The 16,352-nt window shown below is 35.3% G+C and overlaps 1 protein-coding gene across 4 annotated transcripts in view; it reads right to left on the reverse strand.

The window, feature by feature from the left end:
* LOC115223835 (histone-lysine N-methyltransferase trr) overlaps positions 1 to 16,352 on the reverse strand; it is a 515,381-nt gene that overhangs the window by 283,211 nt on the left and 215,818 nt on the right. For all 4 annotated transcript variants that reach the window (XM_029794516.2, XM_029794515.2, XM_029794512.2 and 1 more), the window contains exon 3: positions 3,057 to 3,096. The gene's annotated coding sequence lies outside the window, so the exon portion shown is untranslated. The remainder of the gene's footprint in view (positions 1 to 3,056; positions 3,097 to 16,352) is intronic.

The raw sequence follows: 16,352 nt of genomic DNA on the forward strand, positions 1-16,352 counted from the left end.
GACTCCTCTAGGCATAGTGGACAAGTTCTATTAAGAAACAATATTCCAAAACTGAGAAATTTATGTCATCTCTTTTGAGTTGCCATACCTTTTTGGATAAACTAGTACTATTTTCTTTCTGAGGATCATTAAAAATTGACTTATGATTATTCAAATGTAATTTAAAAGGGGTCTCTGTGTGCAACCTATATAATGGAACCTAGAGAGATCAAGTGTAGTAATAGTGGCTTTATATACATTTTTCATTTTACAATTACCTTTAACCTCACAGGTGTTAGGGTTTCTACAGCTACAATTGTTACCAATATTAGGCTCACTGTTGTTATGTGTATATGTATTGGTAGAGATAGAGTTTGCGTGGTTATGGGGATCATTGGTAGAAGATATAGGGCTATTTGAATAAATGGGGTTACATTGAACTCTATAAACACACGTGGCCTTGTTTACACTGTATTTTGTCTAGAACGGTGTTTATTATTATTATTTTTTTTAACACATCTATTAGATTCTTACACTTGCATACACATTGATATATTCTTATTTTTCTTTTTCGTTTCTCTCACTATTATTATTGTTTATATCATTATTTTTCCTATTCTCAACTTGGTTTGTAAATTATCCGATTTCTCTTATTACCCCATCTGTGTTCTCTTATTGTATCTTATTTTATTTTTATTTCATTTGTTTCATCTTATTAAACTTTTCTGATGTTCTTCAAAAGATTCCTCACTGATGAGAATGACAATGCATAAATTAAATTTTTAATTTTATTTTTATCTTATATTTTTATTTTCAATTCTAATTCAAATCACTATGGTTTAATTTTTTTCTTACATTTTTGCATTGTTTTTCGAAACGTATGTATGCATTGAATTCAGTTTTATAATATATCTATTTCTGATTCAACATCTTTTCTGCATTTTTAATACTTGTTTAAATAAATATATATATTTACATATATGAATATATATATTTATAAAATACACTGCTTTATTTTGAGATTGCTAGTGTTAACAATACTTGCAAATAAAATACAGACTGTTCCGCTTAATAATATCAATGGAGGCAATGCAAGCGGAAACTAGAGGAACATAATTAATAACCACACTCAAAATCAAATATATGCAAATATTCTTCTACATTTATAAAATGGATATAAAAATTCCAAATATATAAATATAAAAATAAATATAAATATGATACATAAACCACAGTGAATTTTAGATTTAAAAGTTACAATATATTGGTGTAAGAAAAATTTGAGATGATAAAACATTAAAAGGACGTACTAAAATACCTCGAAAATATTACAAAAATTTAAAAATTCCATCTAGGGCCATTTCACAGATGTGCCAAGTAATATGATATATTTCACTCCCCTCATCAGGATGTTTTTACACAATACAGAAAAACCAAATACAGAAGGCTGCACCAGGCCAGTCAGATCTGGCAGTGTTTTTACAGCTTACCATTATATTAATATAATACTATATTATTGTTTATATAATTTTTCTTTGTGTAATTATAAATAAATGAAAAGTATTGCATATGAATAAATCATTAGTTATAATATTAGAAGTGGTTTCTCTCAAACATGCATATGCACATTTAGAGAATGAATATTTATTTACATGTTTAATTACCATCTCTAGATTAAGGAAGACCCTGATAATTAATTAATTTATATACTTATATATTGTTGTTGCATGTTATTAAAATAGCCAAAGATTGTCTTCGACCTAAAGGAATTTGGATTAATATTATTTGAGAAACATAGAAATATATTTCGATAGTTGTAGACTCTATTTACTTAATTATTTTGTCCGTTATAATTTTTTTGAATTTTTTAACTGTAATTGTTATGTAGTTGCAAAGTTAACACTCACGTTCCTAAACATAGATATTTGAATATTTTTTTTGCAATCTAGCTGTCCTTTCACATAGAATTTGAACCGAAGCCCTGAAGAGACTTATATAAATGGATACGAATTGTTTATAAATCAAATAATATATATAAGTTGAAACAAATTGTTGGCTTTTTTGTTTTTTAATAATTTTTTATGTTATATTATATTCATAGTATATTATATATATATATATATATATATTTAAGTAGGTGAATGAATTATCCTATGTTTATCGTCAGCATGGAAAATTCGTTTAACCGAAACCTGGGTAGTAAATTCACGTCAGAAACACGGTTGAAGCGACCTGTCAAGGGTAGAAACTCTGGGTTCATGTGTAGAAATTTGTGTGTTGTATATGAATAAATGAAAGAATGGAGTTGAACGAAGATGTTAACAAAATTCCTTTACTCTCGGCACATGTTTCGAAGACAGCATGTTTTCATTCCAAAGGAATAAAGGGTACATTATGCAATCTTCTCATCAGGAAAGAAAGGGAGCCTCTCTCGACAACAAGACAAACAAAAATTTTGATGATTGCCTACATGGTAAACAAAGCGATAATGAGTGTTTTTTTAAAACCGTTAGAAGAATTGACGTCAAAAAGAGATAGTAGGAAGAGAAGGGATAAAGTAATAATAGGTAGGGAACAAGTGGAGAGGGAAGGGTATGTATCTCTTAGATACCCTAAATTATAATTTTAATAATAATTATTACCAATGAAGGTTTTTATTCCCATGCTGGCCACTTGATAAGATCGATATTAAATAACGATCTTATCCTTATTTATTTATATATATATATATATATATATATATATATATATACTCAATTGTGTATGCATGTGTTGGATGGCTGCACCTCTGAATAAGGATTGATAAAGTATAGAGAAGAACCTCTAATCCTCCTGCAATGGAACAAATATACTTGTACTGGTGGTACAGTAAAATGTACTGAGTTTTCAAAGTAAGCCTTGCATGACAATGACATTCGTTAGTTTTCTCTGTTTCAGTGTGTGCAAGATGTTATGACCTGCAACAATTGACAACCTGTCCAGCATGGAAAAACTGTTGTAATATTATTATGGTAATGAAGCTGGAATTGATGATGGTGATGAAAGTTTGAAAGGGAATAAAGCTGGTAATTACTAACCTCTGAAATGCTTTCACTATGTAAGTAGTAAAATAATATCCTGCAAAAAAGAAAAAAGAAAAAAATCAATGCTTTGACTGTAACAAAAAAAAAAAACAAAAAACAGAAACATTGTAATTTTAACTATTACAATAACAGGAAGAGCAGCAACAACAATAGCAGGGGCAGAAAGAATAGCAGGAGCAGGAGCAGCAGCAACATTGACTATGGTGACAGTGGTGGTACTGCTGTTGCTGCTGCTAAATCTACTTCCTCTCTGTTTACATCAATAAGAAAGGTCTACATAACACCATCTTATAATAATTATGATTGTCATTACATTACTTAGCCCGTTGGTAACACTTTCATGTGATTAGAGAAAAAGAGGGAGAAAGAAAAGAGGGAGAGAGAAAAAGAGGATAAGGTGAAGAGTGAGGTAGAAAGAGAGAAAGAAAAAGAGGGAATGAGAAATGTCTATAATATGGTAGGTAGAACAATATTTATTACGTACTTAAAAAAGTTAGTTGAAGGTAGTGATATGGAGGAGAGTTAGGAATATAATTTTAGCAGAGGGGTGATGTTCTGATGGTGAGATTAGAGAGAGAGAGAGAGAGAGGAGAGAGAGAGAGAGAGAGGAGAGAGAGAGAGAGAGAGAGAGAGAGAGAGAGAGAGAGGCAGTTGTTAGTGCATAATGAAAAGTAATTTTTTAAAACTGAACTAAGTGTTTTATATCACCTATAACTTAATGCATGTTCATCCCAAACTTGCCCTTCATCTTAGAAAGAAGCCATTTTCCCATTTGCCTGTCATTATGCAATGACTATCAATAAATCACAAAGGCAGACATATGATAAAGTGGGGCTGTTCTTGTCCGAACTTGTATTCAGCCATGGTCAGCTATATGTTGCATTCTCAAGGGCTTGCAAATTATCTGATGTGAGAGTTAAAGTTATCAATATTGACAAACAAGGGAAAAGAAGTGTGAGAACTTACACAAAGAACATAGAAGTATTGGATTGAAAGGTGTATGTAAACTGAAATGTGTATTGCCTCTGACCCACTGCCTTGGCTTATAAGTTACCAACGATGAAGTTTTCAGAGTATGCCATGTTGCATTAAATTTTTACTCCTGTCAAAGTGTGACCCCTATATTTTACATATAAAATAATTTTTTAACTATAAAATTTTGTTTTCTAGATATGAAATTGTGACCATGTAAATTTTAAAATGTAATTTTTTCTGTTTTGGGGGAAAATATGAGTGAATATTTATTTCATGAGTGATGTATATTAAATCTATAAAATTGGGCATAAAATATATAAAGTATATATATAAAATGCATTATAATCATCATATTCCAATTTCCATCACTTTTCAATGATTAACATATGAGCGACTATCTTTTGATATAAACACAACACAGGTTACGCTTTCAGGTTTTTGGATAAAGTTTCCAGGAGTAACCCAGTAGGTTTGCCATTAACTCCTGGAAATATTCATGGGTCTCACTAGTTTCAATTATTTGTCTTGATCCTGTATTATCCCAAATACTGAACCCAATATCCCCATGGCTGTCTTAACAGTTTCTACTTTTAGTCAAATTTACTTGGGTCTACTTTTGTCTGTGGAATTAAGAAGTTTGTTTCACATCTATGTATTTTTGGGCTCAATCCCACTGTGCAACATTTTGTTTTCCATTATAACTTTGGATCAACTCAAGTGCTGAATTATATTTAGTAGATGGAAACTGTGTAGAAGCCCACTGGAAGAACTGTTTTTGCTGTTGGTTGACACAATCTATTGCCCTGCTTAACATCACCACTTTCCCCTCCGTCCAAGTTAAGAATAACTTCCTCAATTTATCCTGCTCAATTTGTCATGGACACTGTTCTTTCTTTTCTGACTAAACCACTAAAAAAATCTATCACTTTGTGTCAAAGAAGAAACCTTTATATAGTCATTCGACTTGCTAAAAATAGGAAACAAATCTGCTTCAAATTATACTCTACAAGCTTAAAAAAAAAGGAAGGAAACATGGAATAATGTGCCTGTAAAAATGATGGACGGCCACAGCTAGAACATCTACGATGAAACATTTTCTTGATCAGGGCTGATCTGGTAGAACAAATGTAGAGTATTTTTATTTGAGAGTACTTTTTTCACAATAATGGTTCACATTTCCCCCCGATATACATCAGCAAAAGATATATAGATACATATATTTATAGACACATGTACAATGAGCTTCCCCAGTTTCCATTAATCAAATCCAACATCATCTGTTTGAGGTTACTGTGTAAGACACTTGGCCCAGTGGAACTGAACCCGAAAGTATATGAATCTGAAGTAAACTTCTTAACCAGAATATTATAGAAAACTCTTTAATGCCAATATAACAACAAATTTTCAAACTTTTCATACCATTTATTTTGAACCTTTCTAATAAAGATCTCTTATTTATTACTCCACTGATCAATTTAGCTTGGCGTATTTACAATGCTGAACTCAGCAGTGTAAATTTGATATTCAAAATTAAGTAACATCTTTTAAGTTTTCAAATCAATTTTTAACACATGACTCAGAGTCACATGATTTATGGGAGGAGTATAATCAGTGAAATCACCCTCCCACTATTTAACTGATATTTTATCAGCCTCAGCAGAATGAAAGGTAAATTTTACCTCTACATGATTTTCACTCAGAATGTAAAAAACGTAACTGACATTCTAATAAATCTGACAAATCCTATATTACTGACTTTCAAGATCCAGTACAAAATATTTTTGATACCAGTAAGATGGTTTACAGTTGACTGGGAAATTATCGGGATTTTTGAACAATGAAAGTGAAAGGTGGAGTCGATCACTATTAAGTATATCCATGAGGTGTTTAACTAACTACTGCATATCTTATTTTGGTTTGTAACCCCAGATCAAAACTGAATGACCGGATTTATGATTAAAGGCATTCCATCTCCTACCATCCTATTGTATTTTCAGACATTGTATTCAGATATTATCCCATATATTTTTAAGGTGGTAAGTATTGATTTGAGGGAGATTTGGCTGCTATTTCCAAAAGATTGAGCAAGTATAGTGTCCCTTACTGGTTCAACTGAATATCTCTGTAGCTTTCTCTTGTCAATATAAACTGACCCCACACTAAAAAAATACTACAACATATTTCATACTGAACTACATCAACTCTCATCTTGTTGTCCAAATGTTGCTGGTTTGTCTGTACACTGAAGCACAATAACACTTCTAAATACCAAAACAACAACATCCATAATTATACTAGATTATGAGCTGCTGCACAATTCTGAAGGAATTAGGTCCACTTTAACTCTGCTTTGACCATTACCACAACTTTTAATCAGACTAAATGTCAAAACAGATATATCCTAGCTATGTGCTGCATAGCTCCAGGCCATGATGTATAATATAATGAAGACTACAGTTAGCTAGAACACAATCAAAAGTGACCAGAGAGGAAGCAATCTCTCAACAAGTAATTACTAATTATATTAATCACTTCCCTTTCTGTATTTGGTTTTTATGTCAGATTTCTCAAATGTTATTGTTTAGCTCCTGGTCAGCTCTGATTGAGTGCAGCAAGGATCAAAAATATTTCAGCTATGTCATCCTGTCAATTTGTTCGAAGTACAGTATGTCATGGACTATAATATCCTATGAGTGCTTTTTTCAAAATGGTATGTTGTTTGAAGGAGAGTTGGCTGCTATTTGTAGCAGATTGAACAACCATGTAGAGGCTAACTTGTTGCTTAGACAACTCAACACAAGTCAAGCAAGCCTATAATTAGAAACTATGTCAAACCTCAGCACAGCCCTCTGGCTTGTTAATTCATGTCAAACCATCAACCTAGGCCAGCATGATAGGGCTTGTGAGTAAGGGTGTATATATATATATATATATATATATATTATATATATATATATATAATATATATATATATACCCAGAATACAGAACATCATGGGCTTAGTGCAGGCATGGCCGTGCAGTTAAGAAGCTCCCTTTGCAACCACATGGTTTTGATTAAGTGTCTTCTACTATAGTCCAGGGAAGACCAAAGCCTTGTGAATGAAGTTTGTAGATGGAAACTGTGTGGAAGCCCACTCTGTGTGTGTGCGTGTGTCTTTGTGTCCATGTTTGTCCCTGGCTCCACTGCTTGACAACTGGTGTTGGTTTGTTTATATACCCATAACTCAGTAGTTCAGCAAAAAGAATTAATAGATTAAGTACCAGATTTTAAAAAATAAGTACTGGATTAATTTGTTTAACTAAAAATTCCATTAAGGTAATGTCCCAGGATGACTGAAACAAGTAAAAGATAAAAGATGTATCTCTCAAATACCCTGATGGCTCATTAGAGGAAGTAGATAATTTCTGCTACCTAGGGGACCAAATTAGTAGTCGGATGCATGGAGGTGTGGCAACTAGAATACAAATAGGATGGAGGAAATTCAGAAAGCTGTTACCACTGCTGACCATGAAAGGTTTCTCTCTCCAAGTGAAAGAAAGATTGTATGATGCATGTATACGGATAGCAATTCTACATGGTAGTGAGATGTGAGCCATGAATCCAGAGGACATGTGAAGATTAGAAAGGGATGAAGCTAGTATGCTCCGCTGGATGTATAATGTAAGTGCACATGCTCAACAGAGTGTCAGTGTTCCGAGAGAGAAATTAGGCATAAGAGGAATTTGTTGCTCTGTGCAAGAGAGAAGACTGTGCTGGTTTGGTCATGTGATGTGGAGGGATGCTGACAGCTTCATAAAGAAGAGCTGATCTCTCAGAGTGGATGGAACATATGTAAGAGGTAGACCCAGGAAGACACGAGATGAAGTACTGAAGAACAACCCCAGGAAGCTGAACCTTTCAGGCAAGATGACAAAGGAGTGAGATACCTAGCACCTGGCTGTACTCCAGAAGACCTGTACCCTGCAGATGAAGTGTTAGCACCAATCCTTCTGACTGTGTAAAGCACTCATAGTGGTGCCATGTAAAAGCATCTGTGCAGTGCCACATAAAAGCTTCAGCACACTCAGTAAGGTGGTTGGTGTTAGGAAGGGCATCCAGCTGGCAGTAGAAACTATGCCAAATCAGACTGGAGTTTGGTGCAGCCCCACTGGCTTGCCAGCTCTGGTCACACCATCCAACCCATGCTAGCATAGACACACACATACATGTAGGTGTGTATGTGTGTGTGTGTATGCATAGTGGTTAGGGGGTTGCACTCATGACCGAATGATTGTAGTTTTGATTCTCATAATTCATAATTCAAAAAAAGGCAATAATTTTGATGTTAGATGGGTATAACTTTCAATGGTTCTCAAGCCTTATGTACCTGCCCTGCATAACCCTGCATTCAGCTCTAGAGTGAATTAAATACATTGTCAGAAGGGCACAATAATTTCTACCTTTGTTCAGTCTTACTAGGCATGTGTTTCTTTACATGTGTATTTACCTTTAATGACTAAATTAATTTATAAAAGTGTTTTTTCTTGTGGGTGTATTACACACACACACATTATTCTTCCCATACGCATTCACCAAGAAACACAAATGTAATCCCACCCAGACATAATCTTGCCAACATATACAAATACACACAATCACCCCCCACCCACCCAACACACATACACATGCAAATACATACATATACACACTAAGTACACAAATCCCTTTCAAAACAACCAAAGTGTAAATAAAAAAGCAATATTATATTTCTAGAGTATTATTTACAACTTTTGTTAGGTTTTGTCTGATGTTTCTAAAAGTTTGTTGGGAAATGTTATTGCTATTGCAGTCGCAAGCTGTGCAGTTGTTGCTGCAGTAGCAACTGTTGTAGTAGTAGTAGTAGTAGTGAAGTTTGTCCAAACCATAAATTTGTTAGTGAAGAGACACTACTCCATTTGAAAATGAAAAAGGTGAGTTGTATTGAGTGAAAGCAATACCAATGAACAGAAGATGGTGCATAGGGGTGGTGGTATATGAAAAAGGTGGGTAGTAAATAGAGGGATGTGAGTGGGAAATAAAGGAAGTTAATGTCTCAGTTTGCCAGTCTCTTTCATTATGACATTATTAACACTTTAACACTATGTGTGTATGAGTGTGCAAGTACACACACACACACACACACACACACAATATTTCAAGAAGAATTCAAGAAAAAAAAAGCTGTGTTTGAAAAATATTTCATTTTATTTTGTTCCAAATGATTAACTTAAAAAAATCTAAGTAAGAATAAAAATAATAATTTGAAATTCTCAGAAACCAGAGAAGAATTTTCAAATTTTAAAAATATAATAGAAAATAAATGTATGATCTTCAGAAACACAAATGAATGGAATTATTATTTCCCCACCCCCAACTGAGAACTATTTTCACCCCACAAACACTGAAAACTGTCACCAATTAACAGTAGTAGTATTTTATAACTGCTGTTATTTAGCTCCAAGTTGAACCCTGATTAAACGGGCTGAAATGTAGAGAAGGAATTTCAAACATTGCCAAAACTTGAGAGGCCAAAGTAAATGCAGCAAAGAAAAATGTTTTACTCAAGAGGAAATTAAGGGCTCAACTACCATCTAGGATGTAATCATGCTTGATATACAGAAAAAGACTAAGTAGGCATTCCACACAGGGTATCCAATGTAAACTATGGGTACACAAATAGTGTTGTGGAATCAGACAGGTTGACAAAGACAGACATTGTATGTAGCAGAGGCACAGCAGTAGTCAGAACATTAGTGAAATAAATTCTTTCAAATGCTCAAAGTTCTTTAGAAGCAGTTGATAGCTTCATTAATTAGGTGACCTAATTAGCAGTGGCGGTAGGTTCAAACGAATAGTAGCCAGAGTAAAAGTAAACAAGTTCACAGACTTTTTACCTCTGCTGGTAACAAAAGAGAATCATTCTTCAAATGTAGGGAAGATTATATGATGCTCAGGCAAAATGTGCAATACTGCATGGTAGTGAAACCTGAGCAGTATTGAATGCAGATGGTGAGTGAAAGCTGGAAAGAAATGGAAGGAGCATATTCCACCAAATGTGTAATGTTAGTGATTATGAAAGACAGAACACAAAATGCATTGAAAGAAAAACTGGATTTACAAAGCATCAGATTTAATGTGCAAGAGAGGAGACTGTGGTGATATGGTCATGTAATATGTGAAGATAAGTGTTGACAAAGTGCTAAGGGATCCAAGTGGAAAGAACCAGCAGAAGAGAAAGCCATAAGAAGTAGTAGTGAAGATTGACTGATTGCATAACAATGAATCTCATGACAAGTGGCAACAAGACTTGTGTAGTGGAAAAATCCATGCAAGTATAGAAAATGGATTATGTGTGCATGAATGTGTATTTGTTGAGAAAAATGAAAAACCAGTTCATTACGAAGTCCCTTGAAATATTTGTTCTGCATTGAGTCAACCTCACTATCAGAAATACTATGAACTAATAATGACAGATTGGTTAGAAATATGCAACCAATGACAATTTTCACAAATTTCAATATAAAAATGTAAAGACATTCCAATCATAACAATCTTGTCATTTTCTTGAAGAATAGGGTATCAAAGCCTGTATTTTCTATTACTTTTTAAAAATTAAAAAATTTTCTCTGGTTTCTGATAATTTCAATTTTTTTTCAATGATGGAATGTGATATAAAAGAGATTTGGTTGATTTTTCTAACAATATGAATGACCACATGAAGTATTCTTTATTGGCTTGGAAGTAATTGTTGAGACAATGTAAAGTGGTTGCTGTTAGGAAGGGCATCCAGTTGCAGAAACCATGCCAGAACAGACAATGGATCCTGGTGCAGCCTCTAACTTTAGAAGCTCCTGTCAAACTATCCCAGGCCAGCATGAAAAATGGATGTTAAATGATGATAATGATTGATAGCAGACAATAAATTCCAGTACATGATTGTTAATGACTTTATTGAGAGACCTACAGAAATGAAAGTTAAAGTCAGTTTAGGCAGGATTTGAAACAAGAATGAAATACTATAAAGCAATATCCTGCAATAATAATAATTTCTACTATAGGCATAAAAACTAAATTTTTTTTGTGGGGAGGAGGAGGAAGAGGGGTTAGTTGATTACAATGACCCTAGTGCTGAACTGATACTTATTTGATCACCCCCCCCCTACTGAAAAAAAAAAGAGGAAAAGCAAAGTTGACATCAGGATTTGGGCTCAGGATGGAAAGAGTCGAAAGAAATGTGGCTCGGCATTTTGTTTGACATACCAAACGATTCTGCCAGCTTCCTGCCTTATTATTATTATTATTATTTTTATTACTACCTCCGCCTTAGTGAAGGCAGTGGTATTATTTTCAGTCATGTTTGTTTGTTTGTCCATGGGCAAGATATCTCAAGAACCACTGGATGGATTCAGATGAAACTTTCAGGGATGTTTGGCCCTGTGACTGGCACGTACTGATTAGAGTTTGGGATTGATCCGGTATTGGACAAGGATTCTGGATTATTTGTTATATTTACTTTACATGAAATGTTACGATATTACATTCACTTTCAAGTCTTTCTCTGATTATCTCCTTAGAAAGCACAAACATGGTTTCCACGTAAGTTATGGTGGCATTATTTTCATTTTTCTGTTATCAATTTTACTCGCATCTCTATCTTAGTAGAAACTGATGGATACATAAACCAAACTACATAAATAAACAACAGCAAAACTGTTCAGAAATTAAATAAGACTAACATATTCAGTAATAATAATAAATTTAATTTATCTAAACAATTTTTAGTTTTACCAATTTTGAATATATTGCACCTGTTTAAAACTTCTGACCTACTTGACAATTGCATTTCTAGCTCTGCCTTGAAGGAAGCTTTACTTCTTGGATTCACATTTTTGTGTGCAACGATGTTGTTAAACCTCCATTAACAGCACTGTATGCAGGTCCTTTCCATTTTCTTTCATGGACGGATAAATTTTTCCCTATAGACCTTAATGGTCATAAAGATACTATATCAGTGGATAGACTGAAAAAGGCCTTCAAAGAGAAAACTGTTCCTGTTCCCATTGCAGACGACACACACATAACATTACAAACATGGCCTGTGCACCCACCTTCACATTCCATGACTACCATTGGGATCAATCAGGTACCAGACAAGGATTCTGGATCATTTTACCAGTTTTTTTAACTTAATTTTTGAGAGTGGTTGGGTTCATTTTTAGTATTCTTGTTCGTGAGAGCAGTCGAGTTTATTTCAGATATTCTCATTTTAAAAGTCATCTCCGGTAAATCATTGAGAGGACATTGGTGTTGCCTTGGCGGAGGTTTGCGTTCTCTGAGTGCTCTTGTTATTAAAATTATCAATAGTAGTAGATACTATCAGCCCCAGTACTTAATTGGTGCTTTAGTTTATCAACTCTAAAAGGAATGCAAAAATGACCTTGGAGGAACTGGAACTCAGAATGTAAAAAGCTGTAAGTAATTATGTGTATATAAGAACAGTAATTCTACACAGATTAGTACAGGTGGGTATGTGGTGTGTGTGCAAGTGCACACCACACTCTGTATGTCAACTCGGGTGGTGAACTTAATCTATCATCTAACTTAATACTACAATCTGGTCTTTGGACTGACTCTGTTAGAAGCATGTTGACTAAATCTCTAGTTTGAGGATAAGTTTCTACCTTCTGTACCAGTCACAGAAGCCTCAACAGGCTCTGCCTCTTCTCACTGTTACTTTTCAAAAGTATAGAAATTTTACTTGAGCCATCTTTCTTTAACCTTTCTTCTCTATCTATTGTCACTAAAATCACTGCTAATAATGACACTGAGTAGAAAAACATTTCCATTGCAACTTGCTATTTCATCTTACCTCTGCAAAAAATGGTTTGTAGTTTAGTGTCAATGTACAAAACAATAACCATCACTATGGTTGCTGCTGCTGCTGCTACTACTAAGATAATCACTTCAACCAATATTAAAGCTATTGCCACTTCCCCTTCCTCCTCCTCCTCTCACTGTTCACTTCCCATCCAGTTTCCTTCTGCCCTTTAAACTAGATGTTAAAAACCTATCTTCCTTTTTCTCAATGTCCTGTCCTAGGATCTGGAAGGAAAGACAACTACCACTACTACAACTATAACAATGACAACTATAAAAATAAATACAACTAAAAGAAAAATATTCATTCTATTGTTTTACTTGCAAGTGTCAGTTGAATTAACTACAATACATATGTGTATAAGCATGTGTGTCTTTCTGCATGCATAAAGACCTGTGGATGTATATGTGTATGTGTAATTATCTGTCAATGGGAAGAGGTGTTGCTGCAATATTTCAAAGAAATACTCAAACCACAATAGGGGAAGGAAAATTACAAACCTCCATCACCCACCACCACCACTTCTACCTCAGCAGCCTGTTCCTCCACCAAAGCCTACAAGTAAATGTTCTCTAAAAAAAAGGCCTAAATATTATCACTTCTCTATAACTTACTTATTTAAAATTGTGACATGTATGTCATCATGCATATGTATACATGAGATTATGTGTGTACATATGCATACATGCATACATATATACACACACGTAATCACAATATAACCTAACATTCTAATGGAACTAATAATTGTTTGACAAACTGTCTCATGCTGACCTCAATTATTTATTTTTGCGTGCGCACACACACACAGGTTGTTCCCATGACCCTTCACTAGAGTGCTGGGTCCAAGCAGAGGTAGAAAGTCAAACAAGACAAAGTGCCAAATGTGTGGTAATTTTGTACTACATTAATTAATAACTGTAGATGAAATAACTGTCAGAAATTCATTGTGACAAATAAAAAAACGACATTAATATATCTGTATTTCAGCCTTAGATCGGTGCCATACTGCCATGCAAACATCAAAGGGGAACCTTAATGAAAATGGATATAGGCAATGCTCTGTAGACATATGCATTTGTGAATATCTACCTGGATAGAGGCATGAACCCATATTGCTGATTTCTGGGAACAAAATGAAGAGTATTGGCAGCCTTCAAACATTTGCCAGGATATTAACATTGGAATGCACAAAGAGCATCTATGTGGTTTGTTTTCCTGCTACATAGCTGCAGTGCAGCATGTCAGAAGAGGGTCTTTTATTATGGCCTGATTAATATGTGTGTGAAATTTGGAAGGTAGAAACTGCATAGAAGCTTGTGTGTGTGCATACACACACACACACACACACACACACACACACACACACACACACACACACACACATACATACATATATATAGAGAATTCACAAAAAAAAAACAACAAAAGATGAAGACAGGTAGTGTAGACAACAAACAGATGTATTAGTTTAACGTTCGGGAAGTGAAAAAAGTCTTTAAAATTTTGAGCCTATGCTTTTTCACAGAAAGGAACACAGAAAGAAACAAAGGAGAGAAAATAAAGAATGTGTAGTGACTAGCGATCTATCATGGTAAATGCCAGACAGAGGGGAGTCACACAAGAGAACTAGGAAGAAGGGGAGATAATAAAGTAGTTGTGATCCCAAAACGAAGGTGCACATGTGTGTATAAGAGAGCATGTATTTGCGTGGGAGCAGGCTGGTGACCTTGACGTGTGCGTGTGTGCATGTGTAGGTGTGTGGATGATGGTGCGGGGCTGGGAAGTGGTCAGTGCTAGTGTGTGCATCGTTGTGTGATATGGTGTGTGGTGTGGTAGTGTTGAGATGTGGGGGAGGTGAGAGTGGGGAAAGCAAGGGTGGGGTGTGGGTTAGACTGAGTGTGGGGGTAGAGGTGGGGGTATGTGGAAGTGGGTGTGAGGGATAGGGTGGGGGTGGAATGGGATGGATAAGGAAGGTGGGGTTGGATTGTGTAGGGGTAGAGTTATGAGGGAAGGGAGAGGTTGGGTAGGAATGAAAAGAAGAGAGAAGGAGAGTAGAAGTGAAGAGAAGTAGGAGTCAGAGCAAGAAAGGAGAGGTGGGTGGGAGGAAAGAGGTGTGAGGGAAGAGAGGAGAGGGGAGTTGAGCCCATATGGTGCAAAGGAGCAAAGAGAAGATTAATCCCTGTTCACGGCGAAGACGGGAGACCAGATGGCACCTGTGCAAGGACAATCCAAACACAGACAGGTGTTGCAATAATGGTGTGAAACCAGGGTGTCACTGCTGAGTTGGATGTCTTGGAGGTGTTCAGTGAATCGGTTAGCCAAGCAGCGTCCCGGCTGCCCAATGTATAGAGAAGGGCAGAGAGAGCAGGAGATGCAGCAGATGACATTGGTAGAAGTGCAGGTGAAGGTGTTGGTGATATGATAGGGTTGATGATGGGTGCCAGTGAGGAGGGTGGTGTTGGAGAGGTAAGCTGGGTTGGCAGGTTGGGTTAGAGAAGAAGCTGTAGACCAAGAAGTCCCATAGGTTGTGGGCTCGTTTGAAGGAGGGGAGGGGTCGGTTAGGGAAGATGTGTGAAGTGGAGGTGTTGGACTGGAGTCACTGGAAGGCTTGGAGAATGGTGCGTTGGAGAGTGACACAGCATTCTGTGAAGTGGAGCTAAAAGCATGGGTTGATGAATTTTTTGAGTCAAGATCCAGTGATTTCTACTGTCAGGTCATTGACAAGCTAGTGGAATGTTGACAAACTGGTAAAATACTTTTATCTGAAAAAGGTTGTGAAAATTTGTTAAATCAAATTAAGGGATGTTGAAATGTCATCAGAAGATGAGAGGAGGTACATACTTGTGGTGGGGGAAATAAAAGGTAGAAGATAAAAGAGAACAAAGATGAAAGCAATAAAGTGAAACAATTTTAGACGCCCATGCATTGAGTGGTTTTTAACCTGGTAATTCTGTAACAAGTGATTTTTGAAGTCTCTGCATTTTTCATTTATCTCTGCATACATAGAGATCCTATGGCGATTTTTGAGAATTTTTCTTCTCTTTGCACAAATCCAAACATATTCCCATTTTGTCAGGTTTAGAATATTTTATGATTTTGCAAATAACGATGTAGTCTGAACTTGTTTTATTGTAGCTATGGATGGCTAATTATGTTATTGTCGTTTTCCTCCAGGTTTAAAGAAGAATGTACAACAATAAAATCACTACATACATTTTTTCCTGTCATGCTAATGCTTATCTTTTCATATCACCTCAAGGCTTGGTTTTTATAGAGGTGATCACCACTTCATAATTATGGCTTCTACAGTGCAGATAAATCCTGCAATGTAGAGGTCATAATTTTTGTGCGTATGCTCTCTCTCACACACATTGAGCAGAGATGATAAGTTAGTTCATTAGCTAATTACATAA

Source organism: Octopus sinensis, linkage group LG24 (assembly GCF_006345805.1).
Source record: "Octopus sinensis linkage group LG24, ASM634580v1, whole genome shotgun sequence".
Taxonomy (NCBI): Eukaryota; Metazoa; Mollusca; class Cephalopoda; order Octopoda; family Octopodidae; genus Octopus; species Octopus sinensis.